The sequence below is a fragment of the Anguilla anguilla genome, chromosome 10, assembly GCF_013347855.1.
Source record: "Anguilla anguilla isolate fAngAng1 chromosome 10, fAngAng1.pri, whole genome shotgun sequence".
NCBI lineage: Eukaryota > Metazoa > Chordata > Actinopteri > Anguilliformes > Anguillidae > Anguilla > Anguilla anguilla.
Window position 1 is genome coordinate 26,958,124 of NC_049210.1, and position 15,517 is coordinate 26,973,640.

Sequence of the window (15,517 nt, forward strand, 5' to 3'; positions counted from 1 at the left end):
TTAATACAGTTGGTTGAAATCAGGAAATACACAAAAGCGGAGACTATTGGTGAAACACCTATTGAAAAGCTGAAAACGTACTGTAAATGGCATCCAATTTGTTTTTGTCCAGTGGTAGACGAGCATCTCCTCCGCTTCATTTGTTCCCACGAAGATTGCTCACCAGCAGTATTTCCACTGGGAAGACTGCGGTGAGCAGATGCCTCACAAATACTGTGGCCGAATTTGCATTGAGGGCATAGGCCCACGCCAGTTTCTCAACCATGACTCTGGTCCCAGGATAGATCTCCCCCCGTTTAGACAAGGACACAAGGTGAGCATTTAAAGTTAGAATATGTATGATTTGTTCCGCCCAACAGACTTTTAGACATAAAAGCAAATTAGGTCTGCCATACTCATTAAAAGCAAGTCTGACAAGCAGATCTATTTTAAGTGCTGCATTTATTTATTCTTTTAATTACCTTACATTAATTACCTTAGAAGAGTGGGAGACAGTCATTGATGGAGTGACAGACGCAGACGTGGAAATGGACGGCGTAGATCTGGGGAGGGACAGTGGTGAAGTGGCAGATGGAGAACTGGACCTGGACTGCGGAGACCTTGAGGGCCAGCGGTGGTGTGGTAAGCTTCAATTTGGATCTCTTAGGAGTTGCAGCCGAATCAATTACATTCCTCATGTTCAGTAGGAGTCCTGGCACTTCTAAACACAGTACATCAAAAACAAAGAATTAGTTATCATCACTCTTCTTTAGGACAAAGTAGCCTACAATACAGTCAATACAGCCTACAGTCATTTAGAAAAAAAGTTAGTTGTCTAATGGTTCAATGAGTGATATGAATCAATGATACCTTGAAGAACCATCTCCTTCCATTTAGCGTTCTCTGCTTTCAGGTCCTTGTTCTCCTGCATTAATTCAATCACAGTCTCTCAGACTGTTATGATTATGTGAAGAAGGCTGTGATTGACCGTATTGCTTAATGAACTCTTCTGCGGGGTCTGTCCTCATGGGAGCCTTTAACTTCTGGGTGTCAAAAGAAAGGAAAATAGAATAATTGAGATAGAAATCCAAAAGAAAAACACGGCTGTTGCTAGAGTTGAGCAGCCATACTGTACAATATTAATATCAAGAATCCTTACAGATTTTTATCTAGCTAGTAAGGCAGTCAAGGGATCAGCCCCAGCATACCTTCACAAGATATTCAAACCCTACATGCCAGCCAGATCCCTCCGTTCTGCTACCTCAGGACGCCTAGCACCTCCCCCTCTTCGCACCTGCACTTCCAGAACACGTCTCCTGTCTGTTCTGGCCCCACGATGGTGGAATGACCTCCCTGTGGAGGTCAGAACAGCTGAGACTGTGACCCATTTCAAACGACGACTGAAGACCCACCTCTTCAGGCTGCACCTCTCCCCATCCCTCCCTTCCCCCCTGTAAATGACTAAAACTTAGGGTTGTAACTAGGCAGCTGTTTCATAGGTGACTTAGTCGATGCGCCTGTCTTAACGACTAATTGTATTTTTATTTATTTTTATTTTTCCATAGATTGCGTTGTTGCCGTTCTCGTTGTTAGTGTTAATCAGTTTAACCATCAGGGTCCAAGTTGAACTATGCGGTTGTTCCCTGTACTTGGACCGGTACTTCTCTCTAGGGTTTTCGTCATACTTGTTCCTGGTTATGGTTATACACTTTGTTGTACGTCGCTCTGGATAAGAGCGTCTGCCAAATGCCTGTAATGTAATGTAATGTAATGTAATGCCTATTACACAGTAGTGCCAAGCCCGTACACATTCTATTTACCTGGTACCACTGGGAAACAACACCGTTTCACTGCCAGCTAACAACTTTCTAGCATTTAGTGCGGTATACATGATGAAATGTTAAACTACGCGGTTATCCCTGCACTTGGAACTGTACTTCCCTCTAGGGTTTTCATCACACTTGTTCCTGGTTATGGTTATACACTTTGTTGTACGTCGCTGTGGATAAGAGCGTCTGCCAAATGCCTGTAATGTAATGTAATGGTGAGAAAACTTACAACAAAAGTATGAGTTCAGTTTACATGAGTTACATTTTAAATCAAGAGTTGACTTGGGGCTCATGTTTCTACTTTAACAGTTTTATTGCCATGAAGACATTCCACCAAGAACATTAAACCATTTTATCATCATTTATACCGCACAACAAATGTGATTAGTCAGCTGGCAATGAAAGTTAACAAGCTAAAACAGGCTGAATCTCACCCTATTTATGTTTGGACACTAGCAAATTTTTTTAAGTGCTGTAAATTAAAGAGGACAATCAGCACTTAAAGCCATAGTAACTCTATCTTACCACTAACAAAAATGACAGTGCCTCTGTAGTGAGGCCACCCTCCTCGTTGTTTCTTCCCATGGCGCCATTCAATAACGGCTGAGTAGTCGGAAATGGGATTCACATCCTGGTCCATCTTGGAATCATCATGCCCCCTTATGGCATCAGTTTTTATGTCACTGAGCTTCCCAAAATCCTCTCCTTCACTCCACCGCACCACGACAAACTTCCTCTCCATGTGTTTGATCTGAAGTGATCAAATAAATCAAATCATTGCTTAACAATCAATAAATGACATAAAATGTTAACAAGCTAAACATAAGTTTTCTGACAAAACCCACTTCTACTACATAGTGTATCTGCAGGGATAGGCAAATTAGATTTAAGACTTTTTTTAATGCCACTCAGAATGGAATTTAATACCAATTTCATATATATCGTGATACACAATTCTGTTGTCTAAATTGATAATACCAAGCATATATTAACCCAAATGTCTTACTAAATTTGATCAAAAATTTTGAATTGCTGTTACGTCCCCTCCCATTTTCAATGTCCATTTTCGCAATGGCAACGTTGATTCACGGTTAGTTACTGGATTCATTTAGGAATGCCAACCATCTCGCAAAATACGGAATCGCCCCATATTTTGACAGTGGAATAGGTGTTAAATTCCGTATTTAAGTCATGGCTACGGGATGCATTTTCATCTGTATCTTTGTAAACGATCGCGCTTGTTTTGAATACAATTCAATAGTTAGCTAGCTAGCTGGGATAACAAGCATGCTGTGAGACCATTCTGACCTAAAACCCACAATTTTAATATTGGCTAAATGACAGGACAGCTAGCTGGCGTTCAAACCCGGTTTCAGAGGGTCTTGGAGAAACGTTATATGTCTACACTGCGAGACATTTTAAAAAGCAAGACAGAACTAGGGAGATTAATTTGATTGAGTTATGGTTTCATGCAGTTCTCTTAAATAATGTAATGACAAAAATGACCAAAATTGGTGCTAATTGTGGCATATGGTATAAAACTAGAAGGAACTACTTTTCTCGATGGAATTTCATGGAATTAACGACCATAGGTTTTTGCTTAACAACGGTGCAAATAGAACTACCAACCAGAGTTTTGCTTAACAACAGTAAAATAATGCCCAAATGGCCGCAGAAGAATATTTCACTTTCAGCTGATTAAAGTAACCATATATAGTCATTGTTGGTAACCTGTTGTATAAGTGGAATAAACCCCTCCGGGCTGTCCCGTTATTAGAAAATAATGTACTTCGGGGCTGGTTAAGCGACCCTCGGCTTCGCCTAGGGTGCATCACCACCCCCGTCATACATTATTTTCCAATAACGGGACAGCACGTCATGGTTTATTCCTTACTTATTATCATAGAAATCTTATTAAAGCTAATTAACGTTACTTACCTGTTAAAATGCGCCACTTTGGGTAACTTAACATTAGCTAAAAATGACTGTTAGTTAAGTTAGCAAGCTAAATGAATGCTGTAAACGAGTTAACGTTAGCCAGAGAGAAAATAAATTGTTAAATAAATGTCAAATTTATGCTAAAACATTGAAATACATGAGTTAATTTACTTACCTCTAGATTCACCCAAATGCATGGTAACAGAATCTGGTGGCCGCCATTCATCTTGATTCAAATCAAAGATACTCTGACTGTCTGATTCAAATGTATTTTTGAAAAGTTTTGAGAGACTTTTCTCCCCTCCGTGTCCCTTCCTGGGCTCAAATTTCATCCCGCTATTCACTTCCGGGGTTACGCTTCCAGTTACGGTCCTTTAATGCGTAAATTAGCGTCAACTTCACTACCTGGCATGCGTGGTTTCCAAGCGTTCTCTGCTGGTTGCCAGAGCCATAGAAAGAGAGAGTCATGTCAATGGAGGGTCAAAGCCAGGCGCGTAAATATGACAACGCACTTTGTAGAGCAAGTTTTCCACCTAGTGCATGAAGACAAAAATAATGTACATTGAATTTCTAATTATTGTTTTTTTCTTGTAGATCATCAAAACCAATGGGGAAAAGCCAACATACGCAAGGAGCCCCCAGGACCGATTCTGAGAACCACTGGCTTAAATGCTCTTGTCGGTCTCTTAAATGCTAAAAACATGTTCCTTTCTAAATGCCAGTCTTACAATGATGGTTCATTTCGTAAAATTCTGTGTGATTTCACCATGTGTTGTATGTTATCCAGCAAATTAAATCGTAAACCTTAAGACTCTTAATTCAGCTTCGTGAAACTGAAAATTCTTCAGTTTATCCCAAAATCGAGATTATCGTAGCTTTGTCACATCCGTGAAGCATGGCCCAGGTAGACATTTACAGAATGTACACGACTGACATGCCGTCAAACACGTTTGACAGATTGAATATTTGCCGGATAGGGCTAGCTTTCCAGTCAAATGGCTTGGTAGCCGAAGTTGCAAACGGTTTTAGCATACTGGACTATCAAATATAGCAAATAAGCGTTAGCTGATTACGCTTTCTGCCAACTAATTATTTGATTAAGTAGGCTAATGAAATAGCCAAGTAAAAATGACTTGGCAACCGAAAAAACTTCAGAGGAGGTAGCTACGAGAGGCAAGTAGAAAATCCTTCGGTCGTGCCTTCTTCAGCACACGGCCATCTTGGTCCTTCGCTCAAGAGCAAGCTTCCTCCTCCTTGCGCCAGACTAAATAAGGAATTGCTAAATAAGGAATTCACCCCGCCCTACTTCCAGGTCACAGGGTCAAACCACTTTGCAGCGTACATTAATCAGTCAAATATCATTTCATAGCACATCAAACAAGCGGGAGACATTTATGAACCCACTAATTCTAAAAAGGGTGGGATTTTAACTAAATAACTAACCAAAAAAAATAAAGAAAATACCAGCAGGCTTATCTAGAACCTGAGATCGAATAGCCCTCTTTTTAGATAATGTGACGATCTCTTAAAGGGGAAATGGCATGTCCGTAACAGTACCCCCCCCATAAGCCAAAACATAAAAAGGAAAAAGATACACAATATACCCACCTAAATTTCTTTTTTTTTTTTTGTATTTTTGGTAAGGACGAAAGGACAAACATTTCCATACCCTACCACACTAGAATAAACACATCTAAAAAGAAATCAGCAGACGCTCAATCTGCTTGCGGGCCGCAAAGGGCAAGATGCTCACGGCCACTACTGCACCTGGTACACCTTGAACCAACCAGAGAAGAAAATCTGAACCTAGGAACACTTGACATTAATTCACGTTCCACTCCTGGAGAGGGCATCCGCAATTACATTATCTTTGCCTGCAACGTGTTTGACCTTCAAACCGTAAGGTTGCAAAATCAAACTCCACCTAAAGACCCGAGCGTTCGACCTCTGAAACTTGGCGAGGAATGTAAGTGGATTGTGATCCGAGTATACCAGCACGTCACCAGCTACACTGGATACATATACCTCAAAATGTTGCACCGCAAGTATCAAGGCTAACGCCTCCTTTTCAGTAGTAGAGTAATTCTTCTGGTGGCGATTTAACTTTTTCGAAAAGTAAGCCACTGGCCTTTCAACACCATCACTTCCTGCCTGGAGGAGGACACCACCTACACCCACATCGGAAGCATCAACCGCCAGGCAGAAGGGCTGGGCGAAATCCGGGGCAACTAACACGGGCTCACATGACAGTATAGCCTTTACAGCATCCAGAGCGAAGTGACACTCAGGGGACCACACCCACTTGACCCCTTTCCTTAACAGGTTAGTGAGTGGAGACGTCACGGTAGCAAAATTCGGCACAAATTTGTGAGAAAACCCTAGAATTCTCATTAACTGGCGACGATTCCTGGGAACCGGAAAATCCATTACGGCTTTAACCTTTGCACCTCCCCGCGTCCCACTCGGTGGCCTAAGTAGGTAACCTGGTCCTGCCCAAATTCACACTTGGGCAGGTTTACCACCAAGGATGCCTCAGCGAGACGGGCAAAGAAAGCTCGAATGTGCTCCACGTGGCTCTCCCAGGTGTTGCTAAACACGACAACATCATCAATATATGTGATCACATTGTCCAAGCCCATGGTCACCTGATTCATTAACCTCTGAAAACACGCCGGTACGTTTTTCATTCCAAAAGGTAAAACACGGCAGGAATACAAGGCATTATGGGTAGTAAACGCGGACACCTCCTTGGCATGATCAGAAAGTGGCACCTGCCAGTAGCCTTTAAGCAGGTCAAACTTTGACACGTACAGGGCTCTGCCAACCTGGTCAATGCAGTCCTCTATTCGAGGGATGGGATATGCATTGGTGCGTGTCACAGCATTGACCTTCCTGTAGTCTATACATAAACGGTGGGCACCCCCTTCCTTTGCCACCAAGACAACTGGGGAGCTCCAGTCACTTACTGTGGGCTCAATTGCGCAGATCGAGCATATAGTCTAATTCCTGCTGTACCAAGACGCGCTTTTGAGGAGACAAGCGGCAAGAATGTTGCTTTATTGGGGCAGCTGTTCCAGTGTCGATGTCGTGCACTGCGAGCTGTGTCAAACCAGGGGTGTCTTTAAACAGCCCTGGGTAAGACTCAACCAGGCCCACGACATCCTCAACCTGGGACGGCCTCAAATGAGGTAACTGGTTTCGGAGATCTCGAAGTGCTTCAGTATTCTGAAGACGAGCACAAAAATGCTCGCGAGGAGAGTGACCCACTTCAATTTCACCCTCCTCTGGATCTTGTACCACGTTAAAACATACCGGGGCCGCAGCCTCCCGGCCCACATAGGGTTTTAGCAAATTAACATGGCACAACCGCGTCTTCACACGGCAATCAGGAGTGTCAACCACATAGTTACATGGTCCTGCCTGCTTCATCACTCAGTAGGGGCCCTCGAAACGTACACCCAGTTTCACTCCCCCCTCTGGCAACAAAACTAGCACGCGGTCACCGGGCGCAAAGCTACGTGGCCGAGCCCGCTTGTCGTACTGCTGCTTCATGTGGGCCTTAGACCCCGCAAGCTTCTGCCGGGCGACCTCACAAGCCGCCTATAACTGGTCAGTGAAACGAGCGACGTATTCGAGGGGGTCCTCGGGGACGCTCTCGCCCACTAAGTGCTCCTTCAGTAAGCGCAGAGGCCCACGCACCTCATGACCATAAACTAACTGAAAAGGAGTGAAGCCTGTGGACTCATTCACTGTATCCCTAGCAGCAAACATTAGGAAAGGCATAGCAGTATCCCACTCGGATGGGAACTGTGCGCTGTACGCCTTCACCATCTCTTTAAGTGATCTGTGGAACCACTTAATAGCTCCTTGACTCTGTGGGTAGTAAGCAGAGGAGGTAACCTGCTTAATGCCTAACTGATGCATCACCCCCTGGAAGACAGTGGAAGTGAAGTTCGACCCACGATCAGACTGAACTTCCTAGGGTAGACCATACTTAGTAAAGAACTGCGTCAGAGTCTCAATAACCGTCTTAGCTCGGATGTTCCTAAGTGGCTCCGCCTCACGGAACCACGTAGTAACATCTAAGATGGTAAGAAGATACTCATTGCCCTTTTTGGTCTTGGGGAGGGGCCCCACACAGTCGACCATCACTCGTGAAAAGAGAGCTGAGAAAATGGGGAGTGGCTTAAGAGGCACAGGCGGCGGTATGTGCTGAGCCTTACCCGCCCGCTGACATGGCTCACAGGACCTGCAATACTCAAGCACATCTTTCCTCAACCCTGGCCACCAGAAGTGGCACTTAATTCTCTTAGTTGTGCGATTCACACCAACATGGCTTGCCACAGGGCCGGCATGGCCCATTTTTAGCACACCCTCCCGATATGCACGGGGCAAGACCACCTGATGTAACACATTCCATTCCTCAGCGGGCTCCTTTAGCGGCCGCCAGCAGCGCATGAGGACATTGTGCTGTAAATAATAAACTTCAGTCACCGCAGCATCACCAACCGGCTCCTCCACCAGCTGGAAAAAGGACGCTAAATCAGGATCGGCTAACTGAGCCTCCACCAATGCCTCCCGACTAAGGCGGGGGTCCTCCTGTGTCTCCTTTAGGTGGGCCATAAAGGTATCCGCTAGATCCACTGGTGGCTCGCGTTCTTTGCGATGCGACATCAGCATGGGCTTTCGCCTGCGCACAGGTTACTACACACGCTGTAAAAACCTCAGCGAGCTCCCTAGCCAACTTCTCAGTATTCACCATGCTACGCAGTTCAGGAGAGAGGACAGGAAGTTTGCTCACCCTATTACCTGCAAGGTCATTACCTAAAAGTAAGGACACACCCTGCACTGGGAGTGAGTCGACCACAGCTAGTCACAGGGCCGCTCGCTAACTCCGAGCGCAAGTAGACCTCTCTCAAGGGGTAAGGCCCAAGGTCTCCACCCAAACCAACCAGGAGTACCACGGGATTTCCAGGTGTTAGGGGTGGCAGGCTAAGGGTGCCTGCAACCAGCAATGACTGGCAAGCTCCTGTGTCCCTCAGGACCTGTATAGGGACTTCAGGGCTACTGCATGACAGTGCTACAAAACCAGGAGAGATAAGAGGCACTATTCATCAGGGGCTCTTTTGTGACACCACCCTGCACCAGCGTGACCGCTTCAGGCCCCTGTGTCCTAGCTGACAGCAGAGCCAAAACTTGGTCGCGGTGTCCTCTGCTCCGGAGGGTCGGACAGTTAGTTCGAATATATTTTTATGGAAGTTATGGCAGACAATGTCCTGGCGGGAAACATGGCCTCCCCGACCACTTAGAGCCTGACGCTCAGGGAAACGCGTCCTGGGGCCTCCCGGCCGGGCACCACTCTGGGGGCCCCTACCAACATCACAACCTACAGGCAGGCTAGGCCGGTCACCACCAGACCACCCCGCCTCAGGTCCGAAGCTACCGAGAGACTTACGCTTGTCGTGGCCTTTATCATGGTGCCCACGTCCAACGCCACCATAATGGATAACCTCCCAGGTGTCGGCAAGCTCTGCCGCCTCCTAAACTGAGGGAGAAGCTGCTCGGCAGAGTTGAGATTAAAGGCGGGTTCAGACGACCCACCTTTCTCCATAGCTACCCTCTACACCTCCAATCTCAACTTTTCCAACTGAAACTTTCGCTCTCTCCTCCTTCTCCAACCTCACTTGACGCTCCTTCTCTTCCTTCTGCTCTGCCCTAAGATCCTCCAAACAGAACAGCTCCTTAACCAGTGCTACCAACTCTTTCTTTGTCATAGAGGAGGACACCTCCATGCCATCCTCCTCAGCCAGCTTGGCTAGCTGTAGCCTAGTAAAGCTCCTAAACTGAGCAGCAGTAGGCAGCTGTATAAACTCACAAACAGAAGCCGGGGAGGCACTCTCCTCCCTAGTTCCATTACCGTCAGCCATAGCAGAATACCTCAAAGCCATAACACAATACTATTACACTATCAGAGCACCACACACTATGATAGGTAACCTCCCTGCTAACTCCACCTCTACAGCTGAAGACTGCAAAAATTACCAGACAGTACTACTTAAACTGCCAAAGCAAAACCTAGACCTCACTACAACCGCTGATTAAGCACCAAGAGTTAAGAAACACCCTACAGGTTATACCAGGTAAGCACACAAGAATTACAGTTTATGACAATTATGCACGCCAAGTGCAGTCGCCACCAGAGAGCATTTGCCTTTCTTAATATTAACGAACCAGGCGTAAATCCAATGCGCCAACAGGTTCACAAACACAGGGAAGAACTCCCCCTAGCATGCTACGAGCACCAGCAGTTTCTGGAGTGCTACACACAGAACACTGCTACACCACTCTTTACAGAGCGTACTACGTGGCTAAATACCTAGCACTGGCATGGGACTACGTCAAAAACCATTTATAAACTACCCCTCTAGCGTTACCATCATTTCATTAGTTAGGAAATACAGAAGAATGTTTAGCCAAGTTATGCCTCCCTATCATAAGCTATTATTAATGCTGAATCCTGTCTAAACTTAAGCTGAACTAGGCTAGCCCTAACTAGCTACCCCACCGGATAAACAATTATTTACTGCGAGGAGCCGTACAGCACAACTATTTGCACCTGGAACTACACATCTAAACTAGCTATCTATTCTCGCAATGTGCAGCCCTTTAGGAGGCTCAAACAGCCCCATGCACTTCCCAAGCACAAATAATTGTTTTATCCGTATCTAACCATAAAGCTACAAACCCCACAGCAACTATTAATAGTGCTAATGTTAGAATATGACAATACTACAGTTACAAACGGAGCTACCAATGCTACCCAGAAACAATGATATTATTAGCAAACGAAGCTAGCTAGCGTTGCTAACCGAAATAGCCATGCTACTGTTACCCACCAAACAAAACTACGCTAACGTTACATTATCTATCGGAATGCAGGATCCCGGACGAGCCCCAACTGTGTCCCGGCACACTGGGCAGAGAGATCGCAAGCCGAGCAATATCAAAATCTTGCCAAAAAGTAAGTAGTTGGGAAAGACTTCGTTGTCAAAGCGGGCAGTAAAATCTCTCCCTAATAACCACCCAGTGTGGCGGGCAACTGAGAATGACACACGGCTTGCTTGAATGTACAAAAGAATGACAAGTAACGTAACGTACCGCAACGCAGCTGCAGGGAGACGCTACCGGCTTCGGGGCACTGCGTCTTCGTCCGGTCGCCCTCCTTATCGACAACGGCGTCGGGGGTCCCAGAAAGCGGTCGCTTACCAGCGCTAGCTGCGTCCAGCTTCGTTTGTTCAGGGTTTTCTAAAAAGGTTTGTAATGTTCTCCGGCTATGCTTGTGCCGTATGGCTGTTTCAATTAAAAGACGGTACTTAGTTTGACACGCCAAAATGGTAGCTACGAGAGGTAAGTGGAAAATCCTTCGGTCGTGCCTTCTTCAGCACACGGCCATCTTGGTCATTCACTCAAGAGCAAGCTTCCTCCTCGCGCCAGACAAGTGCTAAATAAGGAATTCACCCCGCCCTACTTCCAGGTCACAGGGTCAAACCACTTTGCAGCGTACATTAATCAGTCAAATATCGTTTCATTGCACATCAAACAAGCCGGAGACATTTATGAACCCACTAATTCTAAAAAGGGTGGGATTTTAACTAAATAACTAACCAAAAAAAAAAAAAAAAAAAAGATTAAAGCCGCAACCGACGTTGGGAGGGGTCCAAGCATTGGCACCGTCGCGCCCCCTATGGAGCGATTTTTAAATGGCTTTTTCCTCGTGATCATATGCCTTCACCCAACATATCTACTGAATATCATGATGATTGTATGAAAGATTGATGACTTATGGCCAATTTTGTGCTAAGAGACGCTGTCGGAATACTTAGTTGCTTCGCCATAGATGTGTCCTGGCCGCTTGCCGTAAAGGCCTTTACTACGTCGTAGCACTTAGATGGCCTGGCGTGTATGTAGAGCTGCAGTGCTTCCACACCGCAACTAAAAAAGGCGTTAGACTATTGTTGTCACAATACCAAATTTTGACTTTGATACCGATACCAGGTTTAGTATCACGATACTCGATACTGAAATGATACTTGAAACTTGAAATGATACTGATTCGATACTCGGTACCTAACGAAACTGAAATTACCTTAAAGGAGTACCATGGTGGTTGAATGTGACACTTCCCAGTTGTCTTCAGGCAACAACAAAACAAACGTGCATAATTTTTTTATTCTTCAGTCATTTCAATGTACATTAAAACATATTTTTCTAAGCCTAAATTTCCCACAATAAAAATTCACCCGAACCGTCTGGGCGTGGTAATGAGAACTGTCAGTTAGCTATGATTGACAGACCGTGCCCCGTTACCATAGCTAGCCCCATGATAAGCGCTATTTTTGGGAGACTGAATTTTCACAAGCTAGCTAGCTTAGTAGTATATCAAGTATCGATAGATAGCTAAGGTAAGGACGTTGACTTATATCCAATTATAATTTTTGCTATCTAGCTAGCCAAGTTAAGATAAAAGCACAACTATAACGTCCTCATAAAAGCAAACTAGCAAGCTAACGTTATCGATAACATTGCCTTATGAAAGCGAACCTCCTAGCTAGCTAACGTTAGCTAGCTAGCTAAATGAATTTAACCAGAAATAATCTAAAGGCACTCTAATTTAAGTGAACCTAACGTTAGTCAAATATTTGCATTGTCTGAACAGCAGGACGGTGTTTTCCTGTCAGATTTCTTTACGGGGTGTGGAAATGGGAGTGGTTACTGTATTCGTGACGTAGCAAAATGACAACTTTCTCAACCGGTTGAAAATAGGACGATGAATTTAAAACGCATATTTCTCCAAAAATACAGAACGGACATATTTAATACTTTGGTCATTGTGTTTCTTCAATGCCTCTTGTGCAAATAGCACATAAAACCGAGAAAGTGTGAAAATCACCATGGTACTCCTTTAAGAGAACAGAAACATAATGTCCACAAGGGTTGACCTTATTTTCGAATTTCGAGGCTTATTAACAACCTTTAAGTTGAAGCCTGTTCAACATATCAATAAGCATAGGCCTATTGTGTTACAACACTAAACAATAGAAAAATATATTAAATATATTTCAAAAATTAAACAATTGTAAACTAAATAATCTTTAAACAGGTCTTTCACTTTTAAACAGATCTAAAAAACAGCATATTTTAATAACAATACAGCATCTTCCTATAATAAAATATTTACAAATTAGAACAGCTATTGCTACTGAAGTGAACTGAGTCTAAGCTTGCGCTGTATCAACGACGAAAAAATGCACAAGCGCAGGTCACCTCACTTGCCAACCTTAGTTGCTACAGCCTTCTAGCGAAGATTCTGACAAATTACACTTTTCATCCTCTCAATCAGTAATGCGGGAGACACATTTCCCTGGGTTTTACATTTGACACAAAACTACCGAACGTCGGAAAATTCTAATACCTAACCGTTTCTTTTTTTTTTAAGTACCGAAAAAGTGCTGAAGTTTCGGAATACCGTGCAACACTACGTCAGACACATGTTCCAATCCATTGCTCAGTTTAGCAGAGAATGCACATTTCAGAGCGCCTCAGAGACAGTTGGGATAATAATACATATTTCATATAGCCTAATAAATACGACATTAAAAAAAACAAAACAAAAAACGAAATGTAAACTCGACATCCCTGCTAGCATGCGTGCTGCGCGAAGAATACCTTATTATTTATTTAGACATTGGCAGACTACAGCATTTGCGTCTTTTGTTTATATTCAATAGTAATTGCAACGAGAAACTGCAGCTGTAGATACAAGAAAGAAAGAAAGTTATATTGTGGTAGCAACGGAATGAAGCGGACTACATATATAGGCTATATTTACCGTCATTGTTTTATTATACCAGCGTGTTTTCGCGCGTTTGCAGAGAAACTCAATTACTATCAATAAAAATGGTTTAGCTATTTCTCAGCATAATGACGGATGGAGATGGGACGAAAATAATTTTCAACCGTCCACCACGTTTTAGCAACGTTCCAACACTCTCATCATCACTGTTCCATGGGTCACAAAAACTGTTACACTAACGCTTACATTGCAGTGTGAAATATCCACATTATATAATACCACAAACCTATTTAAAGACACTCAATTTCAAAAAGAACGTATAACGAAAAGAACGTATATAACCGAAATATTTTGAGCAGTAATACTGGCATAGCAACATGACATTTTATCTGTGTTTAGTAGTATAGAGACAGAAAATCAGCGACAAAGTCCTATCCGCTTCTGTTTTGCAGAAAACGATGTCAGATAGGTCTATCAGCAAAGAAATGGCTTAGCTATGCCCCGAAGTCCTCAATAATAATAGTACTTTCCAAGAAATTATGAAAATCGTTGACAATGTTTCGTTAGGTGCATCCTCTTTAATGCTAAGCCACAGTGAATGCGCAAGTGAATGTGATAAGAAAATATTCCGTTACGCTGAACTATAAAACGCTATTCCAAATGAAAAAGCAGACATGTTATACATCGTTAGAAAGCTTATACTCTCACCTACTGAATAAATGAACTGTCAATCAAGCCAAATTGCACTAAAAACGGCGACAACGCCGTAAGCAACAGGAATCACAAACGGATTGTCCAAGACAATATATGACCACTGAGTTGCAAAAGGGACATCTCTACGCGTAAAACCAATGGTAAGATTGTTCATTTATTCAATGTTTAGTCCCAGATATTGACCGTAGAATGAGATGGTATAATTTAAAAAAACGTTGTCTCGTTTATTTCGTTATTCAGTAAGCAGCGTTTTCACTGCTGTATTGGCATATTTTAGGGCTAATGTCGGGTTTATCTTGTTGTTACGGAATATTACATTACATGACATTACAGGCATTTGGCAAACTCTCTTATCCAGAGCGACGTACAACAAAAGCCGCGTTTCCACCGCAGGAACTATACCCCGGAACTAGGAACCTTTTGAGGAACTAGGGTCTAAATTTAGTTCTGGGGGCTTTGTTTTACCCCCCAAAAGGTTCCTGCTCGGGGGGTAGTACTTTCCGAAAGTACAGGAACCTTTTGGGTGGAGCTTGCAGCGCTGAACATTTCTGATTGGTCGAGTACTCGCAGCATTTTTTTGTGTCTATTTTCAGGCGCCATGTTTGAAAATATGCAGGCGCAAACCAATTAATTTTCATAATAACTTCAAATCATACTTGTATGTTATGCGGCGCAGTAGCCTACTTTTGGTTATAGCCTGCCAACGTCTTGGAATTATAACGTGTGCTCTTCTGTTCTTTTCTTGCTTTAGTATTCGTTTTATAAAATGCTAAGCATTCGTGCTGGGACAGCATATTACATACTAAAACATTCAAACGGATTAGCCTAATTCGGTTGCTGAATATTTTCTTCCGGATTTCCTTTGTTAGCCCGTTGTAATTGACTCAAAACGTTTGATACAGTTATGTGAGGTATGCGGTAGTTCTGCGTAATTCACATTGGTGATACAGTAAAAGCAAACTGGAAATCACCTTCCGCACTTTTTGTCAGGGTAAAATAACAGGTTAATTCTAGTAATCGTACCTTTAGCTTTTTCAGACTGCCGTAATTTTACTCTGCCATTCTTCAATTCCACAAAAAGACCAGGAAGACTATGGACTAATTTATGGTGCATGGTTCGCATCTGGAGGGCACACTTCGCTGCTCGGCTAGCAGTAACTTTGAAGGAAAACAAACGGTGGCTGTACCACTACTAATTTAAATT

The 15,517-nt window shown here is 43.6% G+C and overlaps 1 long non-coding RNA gene across 1 annotated transcript; it reads right to left on the minus strand.

Moving 5' to 3' along the window:
- Nucleotides 1-475: 475 nt before the first annotated feature.
- Nucleotides 476-11,193, minus strand: LOC118206957. The gene is made up of 3 exons (XR_004761281.1): nt 10,905-11,193; nt 850-1,022; nt 476-700 (listed from the first exon to the last, which is right to left on the minus strand). It is a non-coding gene; the product is annotated as an uncharacterized LOC118206957 (long non-coding RNA).
- Nucleotides 11,194-15,517: the final 4,324 nt, after the last annotated feature.